This window comes from Rhinopithecus bieti, unplaced genomic scaffold (assembly GCF_001698545.2).
Source record: "Rhinopithecus bieti isolate Rb0 unplaced genomic scaffold, ASM169854v2 scaffold_4553, whole genome shotgun sequence".
Taxonomy (NCBI): Eukaryota; Metazoa; Chordata; class Mammalia; order Primates; family Cercopithecidae; genus Rhinopithecus; species Rhinopithecus bieti.
The window spans coordinates 4,155,560-4,168,191 of record NW_016804694.1 but is presented as its reverse complement, the minus strand read 5'-3'; positions in this window follow the sequence as shown (position 1 = coordinate 4,168,191).

Here is a 12,632-nt window from a genome sequence, read left to right as displayed (position 1 = left end):
GCCAGTGACCAGTTCTGTCACCTTTGCCCCCTGGTCAATGAGTACCAGGGTGGCTCTGGGTGAGAACAGTGACCAAAGGGCTGGGTGGGAGTGGACGTGTAGCGAGAGGGACAGTGAGAGGTGCAGTAAAGGGCTGCAGCCCTTTGTGGTCTGACTGAGAGGAGAAGAAAGGAACAAAGAGCAAGCACAAGCACAGGGGAGAATCGAGGGACTTTGTGTGTCGTCATCTTTTCCTGGTGTGAGGAGAACCCCAGCAGGGGGAACCAGGCCGTCTGCTCTGCTCTAGTCAGTGGTCCCAAAAGGACTTCCACAGAGGTACCCAGTGGCCTGTGGCTACAGTGGACCTGGTACAGAAGAAAGAGAGCTGTACCCACTCCTCAGGAAGCCCCTATAGAAGGGATAGAAGGAAGACACAGCCCCGTTCTCAGGGAGCCCCAGTCTGAGGGGAGACACAGCCCCATCCTCAGGGAGCCCCAGTCTGAGGGTGGCGCAGCCCCGTCCTGAGGAAGTCCCAGTCTGAGGGGATATACAGCCCTCTCCTCAGGGAGCCCGAGTCTGAGGGGAGTGGTCTCCTTAGGTCCCTGCAAAGGCTCTTGCCTCCCTCACCACCTGTACTTCTGTGGCTTTGCTCCGAATTCATATAAACTGAGATGGGGAATCCCAGGAACTGAAATACTGTTAATCACCCTTTTTTATTGCCCTTCCTTGGGTGACTCAGCCGTAGGAAATCACAGCTCCTGAAGAGAACCCAGAATGAAAACTGAAAGGGAGAGTGATGAGTGAGAGTCAGCTACTGCCACAGCCTTGGCAGCCACACGGCCTTGTCCCCAGAGGTCGCTGCTCTCAGCTGGTCACAGGCAGCTCCTGTACCGACAGAGGCAATGGGGTGGGTCTGGGCCAGGGGATGCCCAGTCCCCAGGGAGCCCCTGCAGCAGGGCTGGCCCTGGATCCACTCAGGGGCCAGTGCACAGTGGTGAAAGCCTGGGGTGATCTCAGGGCCGGTGATTTGCTGTCCAGGCCTCTGACTCCTGCCCTTCCTGACTCAACCACATCCGGTTTGGGCTCTCGCAGGCTCCCACCTGGAACGCCCTCCCTTCCCTCCTGTGTGCCACACCCTGCTCTCTGGCAGCCCCTCATGTCCTCCTCAGAGCTGTCCTCACACCCTCTGTTTCAGCCCTTCTGGGTACTTGATGTCACGTGACTGACTTGGGGTATGTGGGGTCTTTTGCCTTTTCTTCTCACTTGGACCCTGAAGCCTCAAGAACAGGTGCTTCCTGTAACAGAATGTGCTCAGCCCTTAGGAAAACCTGAATGAAGGAAGGAAGAAGGAAAACCAGAACCCAAACTTTCAGTTTTCTTGGCCGACCCAGAGATTGGGGGCCATGAAATGCTATGGGACACCGACCTGGCTGCCTTTCCCTAGGAGTGTGAGAGGATGACACTTCTCCAAGCTAAAAGGGGCTTAGAAGTCACTTGAAAACAAGCTCTTTTGAGGGGAAGGGCCTGCCAAGGTCACCCTGCTTGCCAGCAGCAGAGCCAATGCTCTTGCTGGGGTCCGCTGCCTCATTCCCTCTGCCTGACCCTCCACCCTTGTACCTGGACCCTGGGCTGTGGGCCAGGCTGAAACCCAGAGCAAGACATACGGTTCTGTGCTACACCAGTGGGGCGAGGCGGGTGAGGCAGCCATGGCAGTGGCTGACCTGCTCCACCCACGGTGGGCACATTTCATCACCATGAGGGCTGGTAGCTTCTGTGGCCCAGGGAAAGCTATGCTTTGCAAACACTGAGCTGCCTGGATCCCCATCCTCGTTCTTATGCAAGCACTCGGAACATTACAGCCCCAGTCAGTGGTGAGAGCACAGATGCCTGGGTACCCTTGTTCTGCCAAGGCAACTCCTGGGGTCGCTGTAGCCTGAGGTCCTGGCATGGGCTGCTCAGGAGGGGTCCCGCCCAGTTTTTCCTACTGCCAATGGCAACAGTGTTTCCTACTGCTGATGGCAACGGTGTTTGGAGATAATCATAAAAATTATGATTCTAGGTTACTCTACCTGGCACTTCACAAATATTTTATCACCTAGCCCTCTTGTGAACCCAATGAGGTAGCTACTATTATTATCCCCATCTTTCAGGACGAAAGCATTGGGGCCCGAGAAAGGCAGAGACCTGCCCAGTGGCACAGCCAGCATGTGGTGGAGTCAAAACTGCCCTGCCCCAGACCCTTGTTCTCCCTCACTGCACTGCCAGTGACCCAGCTGCTGCCACGCCCTCCACACCCCAAGGAGAAGGCCACCTGAATTTTGGGCATGAGAAACAAGCCCTCTGGATAAGCTACAAAATGCTACAGGTGCTGGGGAAATGGATGGTGCCAGGACCTTCTGCTTAACCACAGAGAGTGCATATTGAAACCCATTTAGACTGGGCACAGTGGCTCACATCTGTAATCCCAACACTTTGGGAGGCCGAGGTGGGCGGACCACTTGAGGTCAGGAGTTTGAGACCAGCCTGACCAACATGGTGAAACACCGTCTCCACTAAAAATACAAAAAGTAGTCGGGCATGGTGGCACATGCCTATAGTCTCACATACTCAGGAGGCTGAGGCAGGAGAATCACTTGAACTCAGGAGGTGGAGGTTGCAGTGAGCCAAGGCTGAGATCACACCACTGCACCCCAGCCTGGGCGACAGACTGAGACTCCATGTCAAAAAGAAAAGAAAAGAGAAGAAAAAGAAACCCACTTAGGCTCTCCCCTTTGCCTGGTTCACCTGGTAGGGAAAGAATAGAGATGAGAAGTAGCATTTGGCGTCAGAGAAGCATCCATTGGGTTCCAGCCCTGGGACAGGCACTTATAAGATGATGATATTCAGCCCCAGGCAGAACAGGTAATTTGAAAGTTGTTCTGTGTTTGAACCATCTGTGCGATGTCCTGAGGGTAACGGCCTCTACTGAGGGTGCTCGGGGCTCCACCGTTTGTTGTTTCCTTCTTAATACTATTGTTAGAGACCATGATGAAGACACACCTACCTACTGAGTTTTGAGGCCAGCAGGGTGGGCTAGCTAACACGGTGGAAGACAGGCTAACATGGTGGAGGACAGAATCCCAATGGCAGTCTGCCCCATCAATATGAGTTGGTGTCCTTCAACATTTCCTACAACGGCCGTCGAGGCCCTATTTGTGCCAGGCCTGGATACACAAAGGGACAATGAGGGGTCACAGTCCTGGAAGCAAATTGGGGGGGGCGGGTTGAGTAGAAACACAAGAGCTGTTGCCAGCTTCAGAGGCCACCCCCAGGATAGAATCATTAACCTGTGGGGAGGATCAAGAAATGGTGTACGGGAGAGAGGCTTATCTGAGCCCAACGTTGAAAGACAAATAGAATAATAGGGCTTCCTGCCCATGTAACCACAGGACTCATGTGAGAATCAGAAGAGATAATGAGGACAGAATCTTGTGACCTGGTTTAAAAAATTTAAAAAGACAACTTCTCTACTTCCACTGGTAAGGAAATTGAAGCCCAGAAAGGTGGTATGACTTGTTCAAAGTCAACTAATGATTTAGAGGCCAAGACAAGACTCAAGACAGACCTTCTGATTCCAGCACTGGGTTCTGGCTTGTATTAGTCCATTTTCACACTGCTATACAGAACTGCCTGAGACTGGGTAATTTATAGAGAAAAGAGGTTTAATTGACTCACAGTTCTGCGTGGCTGGGGAGGTCTCAGGAAGCCTACAATCATGGCAGTAGGGGAAGCAGGCACGATCTTACATGGTAGCAGGCGAGAGAGAGAGAAAGAAACAGAAAGAGAGAGTGAGAGAGACAGCGTGTGTAGGAGGACTGCCAAACACATAAAACTATCAGATCTCGTGAGAACTCACTCACTATCACAAGCACAGCATGGGGGACACTGCCCCCACGATCCATCACCTCCCACCAGGTCCCACTGTTGACACGTGGGGATTATTGGGATTACAATTCGAGATGAGATTTGGGTGGGGACACAGCCAAACCATATCATGGCGCCTCTAACTGACTTCCATTGCCACAACTGCTTGTCTAAGTATCTTGTTTAAGAATGTTACTATAGAGTGGTGGCCCTTTACACTGCAGTATGAATTTGTGGCCAACATGCTTGACAAAGAGACAACAAAGAACGGGGCAGTGAGGGAAATGTAAAAGTGGGAAGGGAGGTTGGAGATGAAAAAGAGACAAGTTGGGAATATGTAAGGCTTGGGGCCAGGAGGAACAGTAAACTTCCTAGGGGATAGGTTTGTCCCCCATTTAACATTAAATTAAATGGGGACAAGGGGGTTTGCGTGGAAGTAAGAAGAGAACTCAGAAAAGAGAGATTAGACTGCCAAACACAAACTTTACCATATGATCTGAAGGCCCTATTTCCAAAACCCTTCCTCCCCAGAGTGAGGAGCTGGGCCCGGGGAAAGACAGGAGAGACCTGTTCCATGGGCTCTCTCTGAACCTCCAACTCCACTGAGAGCTGTCCTGGCAGGAAATGGGAGTCTCACCTCCATTTTCCCTTCCTTGTACAGAAGGGAAGAAGAAAATAAATAAGAATACGAGATATTCATTCAGGCTTCATGGGCCATCCCTGCCCCCACCCGGAGAGGAGCCTCTTGGCGACTCTTCCTTGTTTACTAGAAACCATAAGCTGGCAGTGAGGATTCTTGTTCATTATACCAAAGTGCAGAGTTTAGAACCTCATCCCCAAGTTAACTGAGCTCAGAGGATAACCCGGTCTTTTTTTTCCTTATCTGTCTTCATTTTTGTTGACTTGGCCCACTCCACCCTCTCTCCACCTACATGATCAAGCCATGGAAACAAATTTGCAGAAGACAAAACAAACAAAAATGTAAAGCAGAAAATTTGAAATGCTCATTATTCCACTCCCTAAGTGAATAAATTATTGGTTAACACTTTGGCACACTTTCTCCCAGTCTTCATACCGGAAACATACCTGTGTATTTCCCAGGAGACCAGATGGCCTGCGTAAAGGCTTCATATGCAGCTCCCTGACTCATAGGAGTATAGGGAACTGTTTCCTTCCTTCCTTTCTTTCTTTTCCTTTTCTTTCTTTCTTTCTTTCTTTTTTTCTTTCTTTCTTTCTTTTCTTTCTTTCTTTCTTGTTTTTTTTTTTGAGATGGAGTTTCACCTTGTAGCCCAGGCTGGAGTGAAATGGCATGATGTCGGCTCACTGCAACTTCCGCCTCCCAGATTCAAGCAATTCTCCTGCCTCAGTCTCCCAAGTAGCTGGGATTACAGGCATGCACCACCATGACCAGATGATTTTGTATTTTTACGATAGATGGGGTTTCACCTTGTTGGTTAGGCTGGCCTCGAACTCCTGACCTCAGGTGACCCGCTTGCCTTGGCCTTCCAAAGTTCTGGGATTACAGGCATGAGCCACCAGTCTTCTTTCTTAAAAGCCCCTTTTGCATCTTCCTGGTGGATCCTGGTATCAGATCCTTTGCATGTGTTGACCTTTCAGGCTGACATACATGAACATCCCTGGGACATGGACCAAACCCTAATTCTACAAGTACAAACAGTCCTTCCACCTCCCTGCCACCACCCACCAAGCTGGGAACTTGAGGATTCTCTGCAAATCCTACTCTTCCAACCTGTCCCTCAATCTAGAGGAACTTGGTCAACTTCATGCCTGATTGCTGTGGCCTCAGAGTTGGAGCCCTTTCTTATTTTCAAGATTAACAGTGTCTATCTGGGCCTGGTCCATTTGGGGTGGTTCAGCTAATCCCTGCCAAGCTAGCCTGAAGGCACTTATACTCCATGGGTCAAAATGTCTTAATGTGCAAACTAAAGATGCTAACTGATCATAATAGTAGCTGCCAATCACTCAGGGCAAGGCACTGTAGTGGATTATTTAGTTTATTGTCTTTACAGCCCAATCAGAGGACACTCCTAGATCCCACTTTATAGATGGGGAAACTGAGACTCAGAGATGTAGGCTGATTTGCCTAATGACACCTAGCAGGGGAGTCCAAAGCCATTGACATTCCCATTTCTCTCCACTGTCTCCATGATGCTCAGTGAAAAATATTTTAATATATCCGTGCCAGATGGAATTTTGCTCATCCCAGGATAGCTCCATAGTAGTGCACTGTCCTGACATAATTCCCACAAAAAGCACGAGATCTCACCTCTTAGTTCACCTGAGTGGCCTTTTCTCAGCTAAAAGCATACATCCCATGAGACTATTTAAATCTTGGAAACAGCTCGATCTCCTCTGTCACTGCCTTCAAGGATGCCCTGGGAATCCCAATTTGGGAACATCTAGCAAGGTCAGCATATCCAGACACTGGCTTCCCACCAGGTGTTCAGTCATCTTGGGGATCTCTGTCCCATTCAGTCACTCATTGGTGAGTTCTTGAGCATCTGATATATGTTCTGGACTGAGCTTTATATAAAGGTAAGGCTCAGTCCCTGCCCTCAGGCACTCACAGGGGTGTGTGTGTCTGCGTATATGTGGTTCTTTGTAATCTGGATGTACCTGTTCATGAAATGTCACAGGTCAGGTTATCTGGGAAGAACCTGCAGAGATGAGGAAAGGTTTGCTGCGGAGTGAGTCCCGGGAAAGGAAGCAGGCAAGAGCAGGATTGGGCAGGGACCATGAGACCGTGAAGCAGATCTGACCCCTCTCCACCAGCCCGGTGGGGAACTCCTGAGCAAAAGACTGCCCATTAGAGGAAACTTGAATTGGCAATGGCCAGGCACTACAGCCACTGCAGTGCTCAGCCATCTGAGTCAAGGCCAGTGAGGCAGCCAGGGCGGAGCATGTAAGGAGGCACTTGCACACTCCTGCAGGTGAACACATCCTTAGATTCTTTTTTTTTCTTTCTTTCTTTTTTCTTTTCTTTTTTTTTTTTTTTTTTTTTTGAGATGGAGTTTCACTGTTGTTACTCAGGCTGGAGTGTAATGGCACGATCTCAGCTCACTGCAATCTCCACTTCCTGGGCTCAAGTGATTCTTCTGCCTCAGACTCCCAAGTAGCTGAGATCACAGGCGCCCCCCACCATGCCCAGCTAATTTTTTTGCAAATTTAGTAGAGAAGGGTTTTCACCATGTTGGCCAGGCTGGTCTCAAACTCCTGATCTCAAGTGATCCACCCACTTCAGCCTCCCAAAGGGCTGGGATTACAGGCATGAGCCATGCCGCCTAGCCCACATCCTTAGATTCTGTGGCCTGGGTGCTACGCTTCTCACCCTAGTCCCAGCCCTGTGGTCCCTGAAGGGGCCAACAGCTAGAACTGTCAGCACACCACATCTTGCCACTGGGCAATCATCCTTTCTTACAGGGAGGTCTGCATGGCTCATCCCTGCATCTAACCCATTTTTCATTCAACTAATACTTATTGAGCATCTCCTAAGTGACAGGCTTTAGGGATATAATACTGAAAGAATCAGACCCAGGCCATGTGCTCTTGAACTTCCTATCTACACATCTCCCTGTGCTTATTTGTGAATGTGCCTTGGTGTCTGTGTGTCAGAGTGAGGGTGTGATGGGACGATGGGACGTGTCTGCCAGACCTTTGGCTCTGGTATGTCCTTGTGTGGGTGCATGGTGAGGCACACACACTGACACAGAGCCAAAGGGGCTCTTGAAGGATTGGGGAGATTTTCAAAGAAGCTACAGCTTCAGAAGAAAGATGAGAGAACCAAAGAGGAAAGTTTGAAACTGGGAAAGCAGGTCAGTGTGGCCAAGCCAAGTCTGGCGGGGCATTTCCATGCACAGATGAGTAAGAAGCCAGAATGAACAAGGAGGGCTCATGCAATCCTGGGCTGGGCGGCTGGGCTCTGGCCAGCAAGGAAAACTTTCTGCTTTCCTGAGAACCCGGGAGTGAAGGGAGGAGGCAATGAAAAAAGCCCCAAGACCAAGAACCAGGGCTAGGGGGGTGGGGTTCAGACTGGGAGGAGTAGGCTGGCGGAAGAGGGCAGGGGCATGAGAGCCTGCTGGGCACCAGCACAGGCCCACCCTTTTCACTGGTTGATCGGTCACCACTGGCTGTGAGCCACATGCAAACTGTGCATTTGAATAAGTAACTGGCAGAGCAGGGTGGCTCATGCCTGTAATCGCAGCACTTTGGGAGGCCAAGGCAGGGGGATCACTTTAGGCCAGGAGTCCAAGACCAGCCTGACTAACATGGTGAAACCCTATCGCTACTAAAGATACAAAAAATTAGCCAGGCGTGCTGGCACGCGCCTGTAATCCCAGCTACATGGGAGGCTGAGGCATGAGAATCGCTTGAACCTGGAGTCAGTGGCTGCAGTGAGCCAAAATTGCACCACTGCACTCTAGCCTGGGTGGCAGGGAGAGACTCTGTCTCAATTTAAAAAAAAAAAAAGGGGGCTAGACGCGGTGGCTCACACCTGTAATCCCAGCATGTCAAGAGGCCAAGGTGGGCGGATCACTTAAGGTCAGGAGTTTGAGACCAGCCTGGCCAACATGGTGAAACCCCGTATCTACTAAAAGTACAGAAAATTAGCTGAGTGTGGTAGTGCATGCCTGTAGTCCCAGCTACTTGGGAGGCTGAGGCAGGAGAATTGTTTGAGCCCTGGAGGCAGAGGTTGTAGTGAGCCGAGATCACGCCACTGTACTCCAGCCTGGGTGACAGAGCAAGACTCTGGCTCAAAAAATAAAAATAAATAAATAGCAAAGTTATTGCCATGAGTATGCATTGCTTTTATGAAGGGAAAGGAAAACAGGAAGGAAGGAAGAAAGGGAAGAAGGAAGGGAGGGAGGGAGGAAGAGAGGAAGGAGAGAGAAATGGAGAGAGAGAGAGAGAAAGAAAAAGAAAGATCTGTTCTGGTCCAAACTTCTCAGGGGGTGTTCAGGGTTCAGGGCCCTGTCATGTTTAAATTTCTTGCCTCGCTTTTCTTCACTTTCTTGCTCAAACTTTATGTTCCAGAGAAAATGCAGTTCCCCAAGCTGCCATGTCCATTTCTACCCCTGAGCCTTTGAACATACTGTGCCACCTTCCTAGAGCATCTTTGCTGATCTCATACCTCCTGGTTGACCTTCAAGATTCAGCTCTCAAGCGCCATTCCCCAAGCTCGTGTCAGATACTTCCTTCCCAGGGCTCTTATGACACAGGCACATACCTCCCTAGTGGCCTTTATCATGTTGCATGCTAAGGATTTATTTATATGCCACTGCCATGCCTTTCTCCCACCAGACTGTGAGCTCCAGTAGGGCGGTAACCAAGTCTTATTCATCTCAGATCCCTGAAGAACCTAGTTCTGTGCCTGGCACAAAGCAGGCACAGTGGTGTCTGCTGAACTCAGCAGAAAGACACTGACTCCATCCATCCTGTGCTTTACTCGCCACCCCACTGGTCACCTGTTGCTCAGGTCAAGTGCAGGGCTGACTGTCCAGCCCCTGCAGCCCTCATGGGGCTCATCACGTTCCTCAGACATGATGCCCTCCCTCTGCCTTGGGATGCCCCATCCCCGTTTTCCTGTGGGTCTTCAACTCTAGAGCTCCATGGGCCCTGGACAGGCACAGGACCTCCGGGGTCCTGAGCCCAAGCAGGAACCAACAGGGCTTCACAGACCATTCTGCCGGCTGCCCCCAGCACTTTTCCCTCACCCCGCAAAGTGACCACTATCCTGACATCTAACACTAATGATTCATTGTTTTTGTGTTGAAATGTTATGTACATGGAACCATATGAATGTCCTTTTTGGAACTGCACTCCTTTCACTCACCAAGCTGTCTGTGAGACACATTCACATTGCTGCACACAGCAGTTACAGTTCATTTTCGTTGCTGTATAATATCCCATTATAAGAGTATACCATCCGTTATTTATCCATCTGCCATTGATAGGTATTTTGGCTGTTTCCAATGTTTAACTCTTACACATGGCACTGTTAGGAGCATTTTGAGCAATATTATGGTGAGCAGATATCACATTTCTCTTGTGTTAGAACCAAGGGAAATCCTCCCCTCCTCCCTCTGAATATTCACCGAAAATGGACTCACAAAAGGCAGATTAATTGGAGAAAAGGCATATGCATTTATTTAAGGTGTACGTAGGAGCCTTCAGAATGAAGACCCAAAGTTACAAGGGACATCATTCATTTTTATACTTAGGTTCAACAAAGTTTTTATGGATAGCTGTGTGGAAATAGGGTTGAACAATAAGGGTATGCTTTAATGCTCATAGATGGAATGGGGAAACCCAGGAGGGCCTGTTTGTCTAGATTCTTCTTGGCCTTTGAGCCTGCATTCCTTCCTTCTGGGTATGGAGCAGGATTCTCTCTGGAACGGGGCTATTAGGACCTGTGGTCAAACTAGATAGGTCAGATAATGTCTTTATGACAAGTTTTCACACAGAAAGGCGGAAGGAAAGTGAGAGTAATATTTGTGGGTATTATGGCTGGCTTTGGGGAAAAGGGGCTCTGGTTTCTATGGCTCACCTTAGGGAAGAGGGATTCTGGTTTCTACACCCAACCCCGGCAGGGGAGAATGTGACTAAGAAGTAGGCAGGCAGAGAAAAACGTTTGCCTCTGAGGCTTCTTCTGAGGCCTGCATTTGCGGGTATTGTTTTCTGAGCTCCAACAGTTGGAAAGCAACCTAGGAAAGGAATTGCTGGATCATAGGGTATACACGTGGTCAGCTTTAAAGATATTGCCAAGCAGTTTCCCAAGTGGTTGCACAGCACTGCTTTTTTGTTTTGTTTTGTTTTTTGGAGATGAAGTCTCACTTTATTGCCCAGGCTGGAGTGCAATGGCACAATCTCGACTCCTGGGTTCAAGCAATTCTCCTGCTTCGGCCTCCTGAGTAGCTGGGATTACAGGCGCCCACCACCACACCCAGCCAATTTTGTATTTTTAGTGGAGAGGGGGTTTCACCATGTTGGCCAGGCTGGCCTTGAACTCCTGCCCTCAGGTGATCCACCCTCCTCGGCCTCCCAAAGTGCTGGGATTACAGGTGTGAGCCACCGTGCCGGGCCCACAGCATTGTTTTTATAGAAGAGAAAATCTAAATCTCCATAAACATATATCCACCCCTTTGCCCTGTTTCCTACACAGTGCAGGGGACCCGGTCAGCAGGATTGAGGAGAGGCAGCTACACTGGATGATGAAAGGACAGGACTGGGAGGACATACATTTTACTGTAGCCTTCTATACCTTTGGAATTTTGAGGCATGTTAAAATGCAACCTAGTAATTTGTTTTTTGTTTTGTTTTGTTTTAATGAAAAAATAAGAAGGGGGAGAGAAAGATCCCTGTCTGAGCGTGATGCTCCCCACTCCACCCCTCCATTCTTAACCTTTACATAGATTCCTCCCCCAAGGAGGAGCTCTTAGCATGAGGTTGGGGAGCAGGAATGACAGAGCCTTGGAGAGAACAGAGAGGAGACAGAACAATAGGGATAGATGAATAAACACAGAGCTAACAGCTTCCACACATTCCAAGGAGACAGGGAACTAAGGTGTGGTCCAGATCCTCTGGAGATAATCCAGAAAGATGAAAGACTTGCTAGTTAGGAAGGGTTTAAAGGGTATGGGTGATAGAGGAAAGGAAAGAGGGGGTGCACCACCCAAATGGTTAGGGCAGGGGAGGAAAGGGGTGAGGATATGTGGGCTGTGGGCACTGCTCCCCTTCTCTGTTCCTTCTAGAAACTTCCACCACCCCACTCCCCACCTCACGCACACACCACCCTGACCCTAAGAATGTTGGATATTCCTCACTCAAGGACACCTCACCACCACCCACCCAACTCGGGTCCCAGGCAGGCCAGGTCTAGAGGGATAAACAGAAGGGCCCACCCCCTAGCCTGCCACCCCATGACCAGGGGCCACCTGCACCTCTAACAGGAGCCAAAAGGAACTGGCTGCTGAACTGGACCTGCATCTGGCTGCATCTGCCTCCCTCAATGCCACATCCTCCTGCAAGGCCGAAAAGAGAGATGGCAGTGAGCAGGGTGTTGCTGCCAAGCGCTGAGAATCAGTCCTCAGGAGCAGCCTAACACCTGGCGGAGGTGGGGCCCGTCATTCACTCACCCACTCACTCATTCTTCCATTTGCCAAAGCACATACTGTGGGTCAGGCCCCTCTCCCAAGTGAAGCATTTCCTCTAGCTTGCCTGAAATCCCACCATTGTAGTTACTTAACTGGAGATCAGAGGTAGACTGTGGAGTTGGTAGCTCAAACAATTTGAGGGAAAACTCCTAGAAAAATAATCCAAAATGTACACATTTTCAAAAACATGTGGCCATGGGAGGACCATGCAGGTGAGGGCCAGACTCTACAGCTGGAATGTGCTTAGCTTCTCTTTGTAAGTCCAGCTCTTTGTAGACAAGTGCAGGTGACAGGCCATGCGTGGTGGCTCACGCCTGTAATCCTAACACTTTGGGAGGCCAAGGTGGGTGGATCATGAGGTCAAGAGATCGAGACCATCCTGGCCAACGTGGCAAAACCCTATCTCTACTAAAGATACAAAAATTAGCCGGGTGTGGTGGCACGTGCCTGTAGTCCCAGCTACTTGGGAGACTGAAGCAGGAGAATGGCTTGAACTCGGGAAGTGGAAGTTGCAGTGAGCTGAGATCGCGCCACTGCACTTCAGCCTGGCAACAGAGTGAGACTCTGTCTCAAAAAAAA